Here is an 18461-nt window from a genome sequence, read left to right as displayed (position 1 = left end):
CTAAGGAAGCCGAACAGGAGGAAACACTTTATTTAATCCTTCCAAAAAATCCTTTATCACAGGAATCTGGAAGAAGGATGTCTGTGAAGGGCATTTCCTGTACGCAGCTAACGCTGCAAGGTGAACTTTAATAGAATGGAAATTAAGGCCAGCCTGAGCCAAATGAAAAAGATATGGAAGGATGACATCTTCCTTGCAGGTCGTCGGATCATAGTTCTTAGACGTGCACCAGATGCAGAACCTCTTCCACTTGTAAGCGTAAGAAGTACTAGTGGAAGGTCGCTTAGCCTCCTTCAGTATGTCCATGCAATCCTCAGGAAGATTCAGGTGGCCATATTGCACTATCTCAGGAGCCATGCCGCCAAACTCAACGATGAGAGGTTGGGGTGCATCATCTGACCCCCGAACATCGTGAGAAGGTCCGGCCGACACAGCAGTCGCAGGTGAGGCAGGAGAGGCCGGTGAAGCAGGTCCGTGAACCACCACTTTCGGAGCGATGAGGATCATCCGTGCCCTGGACAGAGACAGCTTGATAAGCACCGCCGGAATCAGGGGAGTGGGTGGAAAAGCGTACAGAAAGCTGCTCGACCAGCTGATCCATAAAGCGTTCCCCAGAGTCCCCGGTTGGTAATAACTCGAGGCAAAGTCTCGGCATTTTCTGTTTTCGGCGGTGGCAAACAGATCTACATCTGGAGTGCCCCTCCTGGCGAAGATGTCTGCGAGCACCTCGTCGTTTATGACCCACTCGTGGTTTTCTTGAATCATCCGGCTGAGTGCGTCCGCCTGAGCATTCTGCACACCTGGCAGATGAGTAGCCGTTATCGTCAGTCCTCTGGCTAGCAGCCAGTGCCAGATCGCCTGCGCTTCATGTGACAGTGTGCGCGATCTCGAGCCCCCCTGCTTGTTGAGGTAATACATCGTGGTCGTATTGTCCGTCTGTACAAGCAAGGAGTCGGTCTGGAAGGACGGATTAAAGGCCTTCTGTGCCAAGTGATTCAGAAAAGGGGGTGGTGATGAACAGAGTGTCTGAATTAAGCAGACCACTCTTACCCAGTCCAAAGATCAGGGCTTGATCCATCACCGTTATTTATCTCACTGCCCCATCCCAGCTCAGAACCTGGCTATACGCAAATCAGTCTGTCCCTGGCCCAGTGCATCATGGGAACTGGGCAGACTAAACTACCAAGCCAATTCTTCACCAGAAAGGAGACAAGCTACCGGGGACCGGTTTCTGGCATTTCAGCCGTCGTCGGCCCGGCTTGCTTGAATCCTGATGGAGCAGTGAGAAAGGGACTCATGTCTGAGTATACCCTGCCACACCTATAGTGGCCAAAAACGATTCAGAAAAGGGGGTGGTGATGAACAGAGTGTCTGAATTAAGCAGACCACTCTTACCCAGTCCAAAGATCAGGGCTTGATCCATCACCGTTATTTATCTCACTGCCCCATCCCAGCTCAGAACCTGGCTATATGCAAATCAGTCTGTCCCTGGCCCAGTGCATCATGGGAACAGGGCAGACTAAACTACCAAGCCAATTCTTCACCAGAAAGGAGACAAGCTACCGGGGACTGGGTGAGAGCTTTCTGCTTAATTCAGAGACTCTGTCCCTCACCACCCCTTGTTGTAAATATTTTTGTCCACCCTAAGCGTGGAAGGGTATTCTCAGATGTGAGACCCTTGCTCATTGCACCATCAGGATTCAAGCAAACCGGGCCGAAGGCGGCTGTAATGCCAGAAACCGGTCCCCGGGAGCTTGTTTCCTTCCCAGTGTAAGAATTGGCTTTTGTAGTTTGGTTTGCCCTGTTCCCATCATGCACTGGGACAGGAACAGACTAATTTGCATACAGCCATGTTCTGAAACTGGGATGGTGCAGTGAGCTAAAAAACGGTGTTGGATCTAGCCCTGATCTCTTGACTGGGTGAGAGCTTTCTGCTTAATTCAGAGACTCTGTCCCTCACCACCCCTTGTTGTAAATATTTTTGTCCACCCTAAGCGTGGATGGGTATTCTCAGATGTGAGACCCTTGCTCATTGCACCATCAGGATTCAAGCAAACCGGGCCGAAGACGGCTGTAATGCCAGAAACCGGTCCCCGGGAGCTTGTTTCCTTCCCAGTGTAAGAATTGGCTTTTGTAGTTTGGTTTGCCCTGTTCCCATCATGCACTGGGACAGGAACAGACTAATTTGCATACAGCCATGTTCTGAAACTGGGATGGTGCAGTGAGCTAAAAAACGGTGTTGGATCTAGCCCTGATCTCTTGACTGGGTGAGAGCTTTCTGCTTAATTCAGAGACTCTGTCCCTCACCACCCCTTGTTGTAAATATTTCTGTGCCAAGTGAACAGCTCTAAGTTCCAGGAAATTGTTGTGATACGTGGATTCCGCTGGGGACCACGTTCCATGGATCTGTAGATGGTCTGAATGCGCTCCCCAGCCGTGGAGAGAGGCATCTGTGACGATAGTCTGAATGGGAATGTCCTTGTGGAATGGAACCCCTTTGAGGAGATTCTCTGCTGAGCACCACCATCTCAGGGACTGTTGAGCATGAAGGGACAGCCAGATCCTGTCGTCCCAGCTCCCCCGCTTCTGGTCCCACTGATCCTCCAGACACTCCTGCAGCGGCCTCATGTGGAGGCGTGCATGTGGCGTGAGGAAGATGCAAGAAGCCATCGAACCCAGAAGAGAAGACACCTTCATCACTGTTGTAGATGGAACATCCATGAGTGCCTGAGCCTTCCGAAGGATCGATAAGCGTCTCTCCTCCGAAGGAGACACGCTTGCTGACAGCGTATTGATGGAGGCTCCCATGTACAGTAGGCACTGGACAGGAGTCGGGACAGACTTGGACATGTTTATGTGCAAACCCAGCTGGTTCAGCAGGACAGCCGTCATGTTGAAGTGCAATTGTGCTTCCTGGAAGGTGGAGGCCTCGATCAACCAATCGTCCAGGTAAGGTTTCTTTCGCAGTTGCGCTGCCACCACAGCAATGCATTTTGAAAAAGTCCTGGGTGCAGACTTCAGACCAAACGGTAGTACGGTGTACTGATAATGATTGGTGGCGTCTAGGAAGTGAAGGAACTTCCGGTGTTTCCGTGCAATGTGCACATGGAAATACGCATCTTGCAGATCTATCGCGCAAAGCCAGTCTCCTCTCTGCAGCCGAGGATAAATCTGGTGCAAAGACAGCATGCAAAACTTTTCTCTGCAAATCCATTTGTTTGCCTGTCGCAAATCCAGAATGGGCCTGAACTAGTCTTGTCCTTCTTGCGTACCAGAAAGAACCGTGAGTAAAGACCCTTTCCCCTTTGAGACAGAGGGACGTCTTCTATCGCCCTTTTTCTTAACATGGTATCTGCCTCCACTTGAAACTCTCGCAGTTGGAACTGTGAGCAAACCGGCGGAATCGCTGGAGGCGGGCTGAGGAAACGAAGACTGTATCCATTGCAAACAATATTCAGCACCCACTTGTACTGAGTAATTTTTCTCCACTCTGCCAAGTAATGTTGTATGCTTCCCCCACCGGAGCGGGTAACGGACGAGGAGGAAGAAACACCTCAGGGCCTAGACCCGGCCGGGTCTTTGGGCGTCGAGGAGGACTGCTGGCCGCCTCTGCCCTTTGGCGCTTCTTGAATGGCCGCCGCTGGTACTGCTGCTGCTGTTGTTGTAGCTGGCCAGCTTGACGACCTTGCCCTCTTCCCTGGACACCGAAACGTCTCTGGAAGGGACGGAATCACTTTCTCTGCTCTTTTGGCTTTTCCAACCCAACGGCCGTCAGGGTTTCTGCCTCCGCCTTCATGCGGACCATCTCTTCATCCGCATGCTTTTCAAAGAGCGTCGAGCAAGAGAACAGCAAGTTGGCGACTCTCTGCTGCGCCTCTGGTTTCAGCGATGTCAGGCGCAACCAGGCATGGCGTCTCAGATTAATTTCAAGGCAGTATCCATGTACAATCATTTTTTGTTTGTCGACAGGAAGAAGACAGTCTTCTCCCACTAGTGGACGCCTAAAACGTTTGGATTGATAAGTATCAGTTTCTTACCCAACACTTTTATTGTGGTTACAGTTGCAGTAGCTTTTGGAGTTTTATGGTCCTGAAGAAAGCCGGGAGAACTTCCCACAGGCTGAAACATGTCGACCGTCCTGCACAGCGCCATAGGGTAGATTTTCTCACCAGGCGTTTTTAATTAATCTCTTGACACCAAGGTTTATGTATGTACATTCTGCCAGGACTAAGGTAGTCAATTTTATTTCACTTTCAAATTCACTATTTATCACTTGAGCACTGCACATTAGTATGTCCACTTTTTGGCATACACTATGGCTAGATCACTGACATCCATTTCCACTGCGGCACTATATGGCCATAAGTGTTATGGTATGATCATTGACTCCCACATGACGCAAACTCCACCAAGAAGGGTGGTCTGATGGGATTATTTCTAGCTATAAGTTGCCATTTATTACCTTCGGCACAGATGCGCACTTGCATGCTATTGGTTTCCAGTTACTGGTACAGCTACACACCATTGCTCGACCTGGTCTGCTTTGTTGTATGTTTCATAGTATCCATGAGCCACCAAGAGAGAGGAATCTGCAGCCAACCTGATTGGATACCATCATGCCCTCACTGATGATTTCCTGGAAGTCCTCCCTCCTGTCCCCAGGAAGGTGCTCCAGAAACTGCTGCAGGGACTCCCACAAAGACCGGTCATAACGACCCAAGAGAGCTGTGGCACTAGCTGCTTTCATGGACGTAGCAGCCGTACCGCAGACTTTACGTCCCGCTGAATCCAGCAGACGGCTCTCCTTATCCGGAGGCACCGTAGACAACGGGGCAGTAGCGTGCTGCTTCCTGGCCGCAGTGACCATCACTGAATACGGCACCGGGTTCGATCTAAGGAACGCCGGATCGAAGTCTGGGGCCCTGTACTTTTTCTGCAGCCGGGAAGGAGCGGATTTCGTTGACGCCGAAGTCAAGAAGAGCTCCATAGCCGGTTCCTCCAGCCCTGGCACCAAGGGCAACAAGGGTCGAGACAGCTGCCGCTTGTGCAAGGTCTCAAAAATCATCGATGTAGAAGGTGTGGGAACCGTTACAGTAATCCCCAGCTTCGCTGCCCCTCTCTATAACACCTCTTGAAACGATACGATGTCATCCACCGGTGACACACTCGTACGGGGGGAATCCGATAAGGTGGGTGAGTACTCCCTGGCACTGGAAGAATCCGTATGACGGGACCTTGACCTGTACCTCCGGTGACTACGCCGGGACCGCGTCGAAGATCGGTGGTCACTCCTTGATCGGTGTCTCCGTCTGGACCGTGACCCCGACCTCCTAGGCCTCGGGCAATCCACTGGCCGTACAGGAGGCGGAATCTGCGGAGGCAGAACCGGAACCATAGGTAGTGGAGGCCTCGTGGGCGGTGATGGGAGGCGCGGCAGAGATAGAGACCGCGGAGTAGGCCGCGGTGGAGAAGGAGGAGGTTGATGAGGGGGAATTGGAGGAGGAGGAGTAGGAGGATGAGGAGGAGTCTCCTTAGGCAATGAAGGAGGCGTAGGCGTCCTGGGCATAGAAGGTGAGTAGGTCTGAGAATATTTAGAGTCCTAAGACCTAACCACTCTCCTCTTTTTCTTCTGCGCAGGCCTTGATGATGAAGTTCTCGAGGTTGGCTTCTTCGAAGCCGAGCTCCGCCGGTGCGACCGTGGGCTCTTGGATGCAGAAGACAGGCTGACCACTCAGTCAGAGGACATAGTCCTGGCCCTTGACCGCCCCCTTGATGTCGATCTTTCCCTCCTCGACGTCGACCTCTTTGATACGTCCCTCGACGTCGACTCTCGTCTCCTCGACGTCGAACGTCGAGTCAACCTCGACGGTGTGCACCGGTGCCTCTTGGAGCCATCTGGACGTCGACGGTGTCTCGACGTCGATGAAGTCTTCGACGTCGACCTCATCCAAGGTCTCGACGTCCGTCCCCTCGACGTCGAACGGCGACGTCGCTTCGCCCCAGAGCCCTGGGACGACGGGGAGCAGATGGTGGTCATCGCTCTTGACACCGAGGCTATCGACGTCAACGGAGATCTGTGCCTTTTTCTGGCCTTATCTTGACTGGGGGGCCCCCCAGAGGCCGAAGCACGGGCAGAGGACAAAGTCCCTCCATGCCCAGACCCACCTTGGTCCTGATGTCTCCATACCTCCAGGCCTTCGAGACAAATTTTCTCCCTGTCCCTTATTTTCCTCCTGGGGAAGGATTGGCAAATCTCACAGTCTTCAGGGACATGAGAGGAAGGTAGACAGGATACACACTCTGTGAGCGTCCGATTTAGCCTTCTTCCTGGAACACTCAGGCCACTTGTCGAACAAAGCTGGCATATTCGACAGAAGAGTGGCCAAAAACCCCAGCAAAAGGAAGAAAACGCAGTCAGACGTCGAGTGAAACACTCAAAACACTTGGAAACGTGCCAACAAATTGAAAAACACCCAAAAAAGGAGAGCTCAATGCTCCAGGGTCCTGCTAGCAGGAGCCGGAAAAAAGAACTGACAGTAAAAGGACTTTGGCTGTGCATTCTGGGATACCGAGGGTCTCTTGAGAGTTCCTTAAAGGCACAGTATCCCTTTTCCAGACACATAATGGCAGCCTACGGGGGCTTGTCTGTCCATCCCTTCCTCTCTATCATTCCAAGGATTTTGTGAAGGGGAAGTTTCTCTGTGGGTGAAACTTGGCAGATTGTGGTAAATGTGATATTGGTGGAATATCCTTTGCATTTCTAGTTGAAGTACTGGGCAGTGTAGCCTTGTAGGTATATGCTGCATTATTTGTCTTTAATTTTCTCTTAAGTGTCTATGCAGGACTGCACAAAAGACAGCTTAAGAGATTATTTTTGATTGCTCCGGGGTCCACACACATGGGCGGGACTATTCACTATATTATGACTATACACAGAGATCCCCTACTACAGAAGGTTGGTTTCTGACAGGACAGTGGTGACACCTACCAGCACGATGTGGATTCTGGCATGAATATAGAGCTTTAAAGGCCTTGCCAAAGCTGCTTTTGGCCAGAATCCCAATGGTGCTGTGCAAAGCATGACAACGTGGATGCTTGCAATGCAACTGTGCTTTACTTACTGGAGCAATGAGTTTCTGGCATGACATTGGCACTATACATACCTGGCCAATGTGATTCCTGGTATGCCAATGCTTGTTTACATACCACTGAAGCACAAGTTACTAATTGTGAAACGATATATCTGTAAGAGACATTAGCTAGTGATAGATACCTTACCTTAGAATATCCCCAGGCGTCAGACTGAATCCGGAAATGTTTGCGTAGCAGTACCCTTGCGTGTCAGTAGGCATCGTCTGCGGCTCCGCGTCCGTCATCGGCATCGTGATGACGTCGTCGTAGTACTTAGACGCCGCCTCCGCGTGCTGACGTCAGTTCTTAGACACAGCTTTTCCGCGCCAGAAACGCAAAGCTATTCTAAAAACCAACACTGGTGCCTTGAAACTAGGGCCCTGAAAGGGGATGACCTTAACCCTAGATATCGGTTCGCAGAACGGGGAGGATGGGTGGGTCGGTAAGGAATCTATCACTAACTAATGTCTCTTACAGATATATCGTTACACAAGTAGTAAGGAGTAGTTTCTGTCCTGTAACTCCAGTTCTGTAGTAGGGGTATCTCTGTTATAGTCATAATCTAGTGAATAGTCCCGCCCATGTGCGTGGACCCCGGCAATCAAAAATAATCTCTTAAGCAGTCAAAACATGCAGAAAACTGCAAAGACACTTAAGAGAGAATTTAAAGACAAATAATGCAGCCTATATCCACAGGCTACACTGTCCAGTACTTCAACTAGAAATTCCACCAAATAACACCACACATAATACAGCCTGCCCAGTTTCTACCATAGAGAAACTTGCCTCCCCCAGTAAAAGACACTGGAATGATAGAGAGGAAGGCATGGACAGACAAGCCCCATAGGCTGCCATTATGTGGCTTAAATAGGATACTGTGCCTTTAAGAGAACTTTCCAGAACTTCTCCCAGTATCCCAGAATGCATAGCAGGTCCCTCTACTTTCAGTTCTTTTTGAAGGCGAAGCACACCAGACCTGTCGCATTCCGTACATGACGAAATATATCCACCGGGGAGGAGGGCGGGCGCTTATGACTATAACAGAGATACCCCTACTACAGAACTGGAGTTACAGGACAGAAACTACTCCTTCGGTAGTAGGGGATCTCTGTGTATAGTCATAATCTAGTGAATAGAATGGCTAGCCCATCCCCACACCAAAGCGGCGGTGGAGAAGAAAATAACGCCACTACTGTGCGAACAAATTCCGCAGCGATGCCTGCCCAACCTGAGCGTCTGCCCTGGCGTCAGTGTCTTGGCAGTAATGCTCAGCAAAAGTATGAACCGACTTCCAAGTGGCTGCCTTGCAGATTTCAGAAATCGGCACGTTACGGAGCAGAGCCGTCGTGGCCTTTGCCCCTGGTGGAATGAGCCTTAGGCTTACCTCCTAAGGTCTTAGTAGCCTTTTGGTAACATAATTGTATGCAGGACACAATCCACCTAGAGATGGACTGCTTAGAGGTAGCAAGACCCGTCCTGACTGATCCATAATTAATAAACAACTGGTCAGACCTACAAATAGCTTTAGTTTTATCCAGATAAAATTTCAACACCCTCCTAACATCTAGGGAATGGAGAGACCTTTCCGCTGGAGACGAAGGGTTCTGAAAAAACGTAGGCAAAGTTGACATGAAAATCAGAAATAACCTTGGGAAGAAATTTAGGGTGAGTGCGCATAACAACCTTAGCAGCATGAAACACAGTATAAGGTTCAGTACAACACAGCGCCTGAATTTCACTCACCCTGCGGGCCGATGTAATGGCCACGAGGAACGCCGCCTTCCAGGACAGGTGCTGCAACGAAGCCTTATGAATAGGTTCAAAAGGCTCCTTCATCAATCTGGACAGCACCACATTCAATTCCCATGAAGGCGAGGGAAGCCTGACAGGAGGGAATACTTTCTTCAATCCTTCCAGAAAATCTTTGATCACAGGGAGCTGGAAAAAGGAAGTCTGTGAAGGGCATTTCCTGTAGGCAGTCATTGCAGCAAGATGAACCTTAATGGAATGCACATTAAGGCCAGACTGTGCCAAATGTAAAAGGTAAGGAAGGATGACATCTTCCTTACAGGTCGTAGGGTCGTGGTTCTTAGACTGGCACCAGATACAAAACCTCTTCCACTTGTAAGCATATGAAGTTCGAGTGGAAGGCCTCTTAGACTCCTTCAGTATGTCCATACAATCCTCAGGCAGATTCAGATGGCCATATTGCACTATCTCAGGAGCCATGCCGCCAAACTCAAAGACGAGAGGTTGGGGTGTAACATCCGTCCCCCGAACTTCGTGAGAAGGTCCGGCCTGCACGGCAACCGAATGTGAGGAAGGAGAGACCGGTGAAGTAGGTCCGTGAACCACCACTGCCTGGGCCACTCCGGGGCAATGAGTATCATCCGAGCCCTGGACCGGGCCAGCTTGATGAGCACCGCTGGAATCAGAGGAATGGGAGGAAAGGCGTACAGAAAGCTGTTCGTCCAGTCGATCCATAACGCATTCCCCAGCGTCCCTTGCTGGTAGTACCTGGAGGCGAAGTCTCTGCACTTGCTGTTTTCGGCGGTGGCGAACAAATCTACGTCTGGAGTTCCCCACCTTGCGAAGACTTCTCCTAGTACTTCGTCGTTTATGACCCACTCGTGGTTTTCCTGAACCAGTCTGCTCAGTGCGTCTGCCTGAACATTCTGCACACCTGGCAGATGGGTAGCCGTTATCGTCAGTCCTCTGGCTAGGAGCCAGTGCCAGATCGCCTGCGCCTCCTGTGACAGGGTGCGTGATCTCGAGCCCCCCTGCTTGTTGAGGTAATACATCGTGGTGGTATTGTCCGTCTGTACAAGCAGAGAGTTGGTCTGGAAGGACGGAAGAAAGGCCTTCAGTGCCAAGTGAACAGCTCTGAGTTCCAGGAAATTGATGTGATATGTGGCCTCCATTGGTGACCACGTTCCTTGAATCTGTAGAGTCCCGGAGTGCGTTCCCCATCCCAGGAGAGAAGCATCCGTCACGACAGTCTGCGTGGGAATGTCCTTGTGAAAGGGAACCCCTCTGAGGAGATTTTCCACTGAACACCACCACTTCAGAGACTGAAGAGCATGCAGCGACAGTCGAATCTTGTCGTCTCAAGATCCTTTCCTCTGATCCCACTGGTCCTCCAAGCACTCCTGCAGCGGTCTCATGTGCAGCCGTGCGTGTGGCGTCAGGAAGATACAAGAGGCCATCGATCCCAGTAGAGAAGACACCATCCTCACTGTTGTAGATGGAGTTGTCATAAGAGCCTGAGCCTTCCGAAGGAGAGATAATCGTCGCTCTTCCGAAGGAGACACGCTTGCTGACAGCGTATTGATGGAGGCTCCCAAGTACTGTATGCATTGGACCGGAGTCGGGACAGACTTGGCCATGTTGATGTGCAGCCCCAGCTTGTTCAAGAGAACGCACGTCTTCTGGAAGTGTGCTCGCGCTTCCGAGAAGGAGGATGCCTTGATCAACCAATCGTCCAGGTACGGGTAGACAAACACCTTGTTCTTCCTCAGGTGTGCTGCTACCACCGCCATGCACTTCGAGAATGTTCTCGGCGCAGACTTCAGTCCGAATGGGAGTACTGTGTATTGATAATGATTGGTGCCGACTTGGAACCGCAGGAACTTCCTGTGTTTGTGTGCAATGGGCACATGGAAGTACGCATCCTGTAGGTCTATAGCACATAGCCAGTCTCCCTGTTGCAACTGAGGATAAATCTGATGCAACGACAGCATGCAAAACTTTTCCCTGCAAATCCATTTGTTTGCCTGTCGCAAGTCCAGAATGGGCCTGAACTCGTTCTTGTCCTTCTTGCGAACCAGAAAGAACCGGGAGTACAGACCTCTTCCTCTCTGAGACAGCGGTACGTCTTCTATCGCCCTTTTCCTTAACAGGCTATCCGCTTCCGCCTGAAGCTCGCGCAGCTGAAACTGCGAGCTGACCGGTGGAATTGCTGGAGGAGGGCTGGTGAACCGAAGACTGTATCCATTGCAAACAATATTCAGCACCCACTTGTCCTGAGTAATTTTTCTCCAGCCTGGCCCTTTGGCGCCGGAGCCGACTGCTGGCCTCCTCTGCCCTTCTGGCACTTCTGGAACGGCTTACGGAACTGTTGTTGTTGTTGCGACTGTCCCGAAGCCTGGCCACGTCCTCTGCCTTGCCCACTGAACCGCCGTTGGAATGGACGGTACGACTTCTTCGTGTCTTTAGGCTTCTCCAGGCCCACAGCCGTGAGCTTTTCAGCCTCCGTCTTCATGCGGGCCATCTCATCGTCCGCATGCTTCCCGAAGAGGGTCTCGCCGGAGAATGGTAGGTTGGCCACCCTCTGCTGAGCGTCCGGTTTCAGGGACGTAAGACGGAGCCAGGCGTGACGTCGTTGATTAACCCCATGGCAGAACCCATGAGCTGCCGAACAAGGAAGAGTCCGCTGCAGCGCTGATAATCTGGTTAGCCACCAGCATCCCTTCATTCAGCACTTCCTGGAAGTCCTTGCGCTTCTCGCGGGGCAACAACTCCGCAAACTGCTGGAGGGAGTCCCAGAGGGCGCGGTCGTAGCGTCCCAACAGCGCCGTGGCACTCGCAGCCTTCATGGAGGTAGCCGATGTTCCACACACTTTCCTCCCTGCCGAATCCATCCATCTGGACTCCTTATCTTGTGACGGCGGCCCGCATGTTGCTTGCGGGCCGCCGTCACAATTACAGAGTCTGGAGGGGGTTCCGCCCTCAGAAAGGCCGGGTCCGAGTCGGGAGCCCGGTACTTCTTCAGCAGCCTCGATGGAGCCGCCTTTGTCACCGCAGGGGTGAGAAAAAGGGCCATAGCCGGTTCCTCCAGGCCCGGCACCAGAGGCAGGAGAGGACGAGACAGGTGTTTTTGATGCAATGTCTCAAAAATGACTGAAGTTTTAGGAGTAGGCACCGTCAAGGATATGCCCAACTTCGCAGCGCCCCTCAAAAGGACATCATGGAACGCCACCAGGTCATCAATTGGGGACACCCTCGTGTCCGGGGACTCCGACAAGGTAGGAGAATAGTCTCTGGTACCAGAGGACCTTGTATGGGAGCGAGAGTCGCGCCTCCTATGGCGGTGTCTCGACCTCGTGGACGATCTGTGTCGCGATCTCTCCCTTCTCCCAGAGCGAGACCTGCCAGCCCGTGGCCTCTCCACCGGTTTCCGTGGTGGGGTCTTCCTTGGCTCCTCTCGGGGTTTCGGTTTTGGGGTCCCCTTAGGAGGTACAGGCAAAGACGGCAGCGAAATGGACCTCGGCAGGGGAACCCTCGGCTGTGGGGCGGTCCGTGCGGAGGGACTGGCGTGGTAGTGGGTCGCCTGACGGAAGTGGAGGGTTGGGTGGAGGATCCTCTTTAGGAACAGGAGGAGGAGTTGGCGACTGAGGCCGAGATGGCATGTACACCTCGGAGTACACCGAGCCCGGTTACCCCTTAGGCGAGGGGGGCTGAGATCCAGCCCCTTCAGCAGGTGATCGCTTCCTCTTGCGCCCTCCACTAGAGGCAGTCTGACTTCTGGGACCAGAATCCCTCTTGCGCCGTTTTGGAGAGGCTGAACGACTCCCAGACGCCGACCTCTTTCTTCTCAACGCTGAGCGTCGCTTTTCTGGCGTCGAACGTCGCCTCCGCGACTCCGGCGTCGAACGTCGCCTCCGCGACGTCGAACGCCGACCCCTCGACGTCGACCTCCTCCTCCGTGACGTCGTACGCCGCCTCCGCGACGTCGAACGTTCCTTCTTCGACGACGAGCGTCGATTTCTCCGTCTTGATGCTCGACGTCGAGGAGCCCCTCGACGTCGACCGGTGCCTCGACGGCGATCGGCGGTGTCGCCTCGACGGCGAGCGTCGATGCTTGTCACTTCGTCTCCGACGTCGATAGGAAGACCTTGACGTCGACGAAGACGATGACGTCGACGGTGGCTTCGACGGCGACCTCTCCATGATCTTCGACGTCGAGCCGTCACGCCGTCTCAACCCGGAGCCCCGGGGAGAAGGGGAGCACACCGCCGTCATCCCTCTCGACGTCGTCGTCGATGCACGTCGACGGAGACCGGACCGTTTGCTGGACTTCCTGCCTCTGGGGAGCCCCCCAGAGGCCTCAGCAGAGGCAGAGGGAACCTTCCCAGCCTGCCCAGACCCACCTGCAGCCTGCAGACGCCTCTCCTCAAGGCCAGGAAGCCTGATCTTCATCCTGTCCCTCAGAGTCCGAGCAGTAAACTGCTGGCAGATGACACAGTCCTCAGGGACATGATCTTCAGGGAGGCAGACTATGCAGACATCGTGGGGATCACTCTTGGCCTTCTTCCTCCCACATGCTGGACACTTATCAAAAAGGCCAGGCTTTTTAGAGCCCTAAAACGCCTGAATGAGCACACAAAAGAGAGAGAGAACACCAAGAAAGTAAACTGAAACACTTTTAAAACACAAAAGTGCCAAAATATCCAATAAACCCTTGAAATAAGGGAGAGCTCAATGCCAGGGTCCTGTAAGCAGGAGCCGGAAAAAAGATCTGAAAGTAGATGGACCTGCTATGCATTCTGGGATACTGGGAGAAGTTCTGGAAAGTTCTCTTAAAGGCACAGTATCCTATTTAAGTCACATAATGGCAGCCTATGGGGCTTGTCTGTCCATGCCTTCCTCTCTATCATTCCAGTGTCTTTTACTGGGGGAGGCAAGTTTCTCTATGGTAGAAACTGGGCAGGCTGTATTATGTGTGGTGTTATTTGGTGGAATTTCTAGTTGAAGTACTGGACAGTGTAGCCTGTGGATATAGGCTGCATTATTTGTCTTTAAATTCTCTCTTAAGTGTCTTTGCAGTTTTCTGCATGTTTTGACTGCTTAAGAGATTATTTTTGATTACCGGGGTCCACGCACATGGGCGGGACTGTTCACTAGATTAGGACTATAACAGAGATCCCCTACTACAGAACTTGTGCATCTCAAAGAGACACGTTAGTGATAGATTCCTTACCTTAGAATAGATACCCCATCAATACCAACACTGGTGGTGGGTCTGCGAACCAATAATCACACCAGAAAGTCCTGGAGGACGGAACGGCCAAAGAAGCCATCCCTCCGGACTTGGCTGTCCAGGCAATAGTGGCCTGCTAACGTATGCAGCAAGGCCCACGTAGCCGCCTGGCAAATGTCCTGCAAGGGCACTCCTCGGCCCAAGGCCGTTGTAGTCGCTGTGGCCCGAGTGGAATGAGCCCTCAGCCCAACAGGGGGTTCCTTCTTAGCCAAGGAGTAACACGCCTTAATACACAGAATGATCCACCGCGAGATGGTCCGTTTGCGCACCGCTTTCCCCTTCTTAGCGCCCACGTAACCAACAAAGAGTTGGTCATCCACCCGGAACTGGCGTGTGCGATCCAGATACACGAGAGCGCACGTTTGCGTCCAGACGGTGGAGCCTCTCTTCCTCTCTCGAGGGATGCAGAGGCGGAAAGAAGGTGGGCAAGGTGATGGACTGCCCGATGTGGAAGGCTGTGACTAACTTGGGCAGGAAAGAGGGCTTTGTCCGCAATACAACCTTGTCCAGATGGACCGAAAGGAAAGGAGGTTTACAGGATAGAGCCTGGAGCTCACTCACTCTCCTGGCAGAGGTGATGGCTACCAGGAAGACAGTCTTCAAAGTAAGAAGGCGAAGAGGACAGTTGTGAAGTGGCTCAAAGGGAGCGCACATCAGAAAAGTAAGAACCAAGTTCAAGTCCCACTGAGCCATCACAAAGGGCACAGGAGGGAACGTATGCGTGATGCCTTTTCAAGAATCGGTTAACAATAGGGGACTTGAACAAAGAAGGTTGATCAGGAAGCATCAAAATGGCTGAAAGAGCAGAAAGGTAGCCCTTGATAGTGCCCAGAGCAGAGCCCTGCTGGGCAAGAGAAAGAAGAAAGAGAAGAACCTCAGAAAGAGGGGCAGAGAGAGGATCCACAGCCTTTGCTGTGCACCATGCCACAGATCTGTTCCACCTGCAGGCGTATACCGACTTTGTGGAGGGACGCCTGGCTGCCAGAATGAGGTTACAGACTTCAGGAGGCAAGTCAAATGGCCTCAACTGTCGCCGCTCAATCTCCAAGCATGGAGGTGGATACTGGACAGGTGCGGGTGGAGGACCATCCCCTGCTGCTGCGACAGAGGGTCCTCCTGAAAAGGCAGACAAACCGGGGGATCGACTGACATACTGAGTAACTCGGGATACCAGTACCTTCGTGCCCAGTCCAGAGCCACAAGGATGACTTGTGCCCGGTCGCGCCTGATCTTCTTCAGCACTCTGGGCAGAAGTGGTATAGGCGGAAAGGCGTACAACAGACCGCAACTCCACTCGCGACGAAAAGCGTCTCTGAGCAAGTGCCGCCTTGGAAATTCCAACGCGCAGAGCTGATGACATTGCACGTTCTCTTCGGTGGCGAATAGATCTAACCAAGGCTCTCCCCACTGCAGAAAGAGACCTTGCACCACGTCCGAGTTCAGACACCATTCGTGATCCATCATGCACCGTCGGCTGAGTTTGTCCGCCCTGGCGTTCAGAGAACCTGCCAGGTGTTGAACTACCAGGGTCACGCCCTGATGTTCCAGCCATTGCCAGAGGCGCAGAGCCTTCTGGCATAGGGTCCACGACCCCACCCCGCCCTGTTTGTTGCAGTACCACATGGCGGTGGTGTTGTCCGTGAACACCTGCACTCCCTCGGACAGAGGGGAGGGATGCCTTCAGTGCTAGACAAATCGCCCGCAGCTCCAAAAGGTTGATATGGAGCCGGGACTCCGCCGGAGACCAGAGGCCTCTGATCTCCACCTCTCCCATGTGGCCTCCCCAGCCCTGGAGGGATGCGTCCGTCACAACCACGTGCTCCGGTTGGGGAAGGGAGAGGGATCTGCCGCTGACCCAATCGTGGTTCGTGAGCCACCACTGCAGCTGTCTCGCAGTGCCCTCCGAGATCAGGACATGGTCGGACAGGTTGCCCTGATGCTGGGCCCACTGAAACTTTAGGTCCCACTGCAGAGCCCGCATCCGCAAATGGGCGTGATGCACCAGAAGGATGCAGGAGGCCATCAGCCCCAGAAGCCGCCGCGTCAACCTGACCAAGACTCTGGATAAAGGCTGAAAGATTGGAATGAGAGCCTGTACATCCCGAAGCCGCTTTTCGGGTGGGTAATCCCGAAACTGCGCCGAGTCGAGAAACGCTCCGATGAAAAGGAGATTCTGAGAGGGACACAGGTGTGACTTCGGCACATTGATGGAGAACCCCAGCTCGTGCAAGAGGTCTGTCGTCGTCTGGAGGTGGCTGACGACTGTCTGGGGCGAGCCCGCCTTCAACAACCAGTCGTCGAGGTAGGGGAAGACTGAAACCCCTAACCTACGCAGATGGGCTGCGACCCCCGCCATCACCTTCGTGAACACCCGTGGGGCGCTGGTAAGGCCGAAGGGGAGCACGCTAAACTGAAAGTGTTCATGGCCTACCGTGAACCGTAGGCAACGCCGGTTTGCCGGCGGGACGGGGATGTGGAAATAAGCGTCCTGCAAATCCAATGCTACCATCCAGTCTCCTGGGTACAGGGCAGCTAAAACCTGAGCCAGAGCCAGCATTTTGAACTTCTCCTTCCGAAGGAAGCCGTTGACGTTCTGTAGGTCCAAGATAGGGCGTAAGCCCCCTTTGCCCTTCTTGGGTACCAGAAAGTAGTGGGAGTAGCAACCACGTCCTACTTCTGGCCGAGGAACGCGCTCGATGGCCCCCTTGGCCAAGAGGGCTGAAACTTCCTCCTGCAGAAGCCGCAAATGATCCCTGATACGCGGTGGTGTTGAGGTGGCATGGCTTGAGGGGTCGTCTTGAAGGGGAGGGAGTAGCCCCGATCTGAAGCACCCACCTGTCTGAAGTGACAGTGCGCCAGTGAGAGTGGTGATGGCGAACCCTGCCCCCCCACTGGCGTCACATGGGCCGAGAAGCACGGACTAGGAGGGTTTAGAGGCGGATGCTGCGGGGGAGGGTGTGGACTGGCCTCGCCGTTGTCCCCGACCGCCTCCACGGCTATTTCCACGGCCACCACCGCGCTGGTTGTTAGCAGCATGTGTGGGGGCGACCCTTCCTTGGCCACGAAAGGAGCGAAAGGCACCCGTTTGCTGGCGCGGGCCGAGAGGCCCAAGGGCTTGGCCGTAGCCCTGGAGTCCTTAAAGCACTCAAGCGCATGGTCTGCCTTGTCGCCAAAAAGGCGACGGCCATCAAACGGCATGTCCATCAATGTGTTTTGGACATCAGCCTAAAAGTTGTCGGACCTCAACCAGGCGTGGCGTCTAATCGCCACTGTTGTTGCCATCACTCTACCTAGTGAGTCGGTGGTATCCAGTCCTCACCGGATAGAATATCTGGCTGCATCCCGGCCCTCCACAAGGGTTTGGCCGAGTTTGGCCTGTACCTCCAACGGACACTCTTGCAGCAATTCTGCGACCGTATCCCACTAAGAGTGGGTGTAGCGGCCCAAGAGGCAAGCGGTGTTGGAAGACCGCAGTCCCAGACTAAGGGAGGAGAAGACCTTTTTACCGTACATCTCGTACCTCTTGGATTCCCTGTCCGGCGGAGCCGACGGGAATGCGGTCTTGGAAGTGGACGCCTGGATGACCAGGCTCTCGGGGTGGGGTGGGTGGACAGGAAAACTGGGTCGCCTGGGGCTGGGCGGTGGTGTCTGGCCACGTTCCTATCTACAGGCGAACCCGTAGCGGGCCTGGACCAAGTGCCCAAAAGAACGTCGGTCAAGGCCTCATTAAACGGCAGCAGACGCTCTGTCTGGCATGACTGCGGTTTAAGGACCTCAGTGAGAAAGTTAGTCCTCACGGCCGCGACGGGGAGCTCAAGGCTCAAGGCCTTGGCAGCCCTCATCAACACCACACCGTATGTTGCCCCCTCCTCCGAAGCCACGGTAGGAGGCGAGACAAAACCAGTGTCTGGAGAGGTGTCCAGACCACTGGCATCCCCAAGGTCACCTGTCCAGTCCTCTAGAGGCTGACAATCTCAGGTCAGAGGGTCCTCACACCCCTCCCAATACTCCTCATCACCCATCTCCTGAAATACAGGGTTTTCAACCAATGGGGCCGGTTCATTGAAGTAAAACTCCCCAAGCGCCGTCAAGAGTGGCGCCGTTCCGACGTCGGAACCGGAGCGAAGGAGGCATCGGGGACGGCGCCGCCGGAGGTGACACCTGACAGACCGACGCCGGGGGGGTCGTAAGGTCCACCGGCGACGACCCAGATTCCGAAGCGGGTCCAGTGGAGTACCGCGGCGCCGGGCCCAAAGGCGCCGGCGGCGTCGGAACCGTTGGGTCCTGCGGC

This window comes from Lissotriton vulgaris, chromosome 1_1 (genome assembly GCF_964263255.1).
Source record: "Lissotriton vulgaris chromosome 1_1, aLisVul1.2, whole genome shotgun sequence".
NCBI lineage: Eukaryota > Metazoa > Chordata > Amphibia > Caudata > Salamandridae > Lissotriton > Lissotriton vulgaris.
This window is presented reverse-complemented; position numbering follows the sequence as displayed.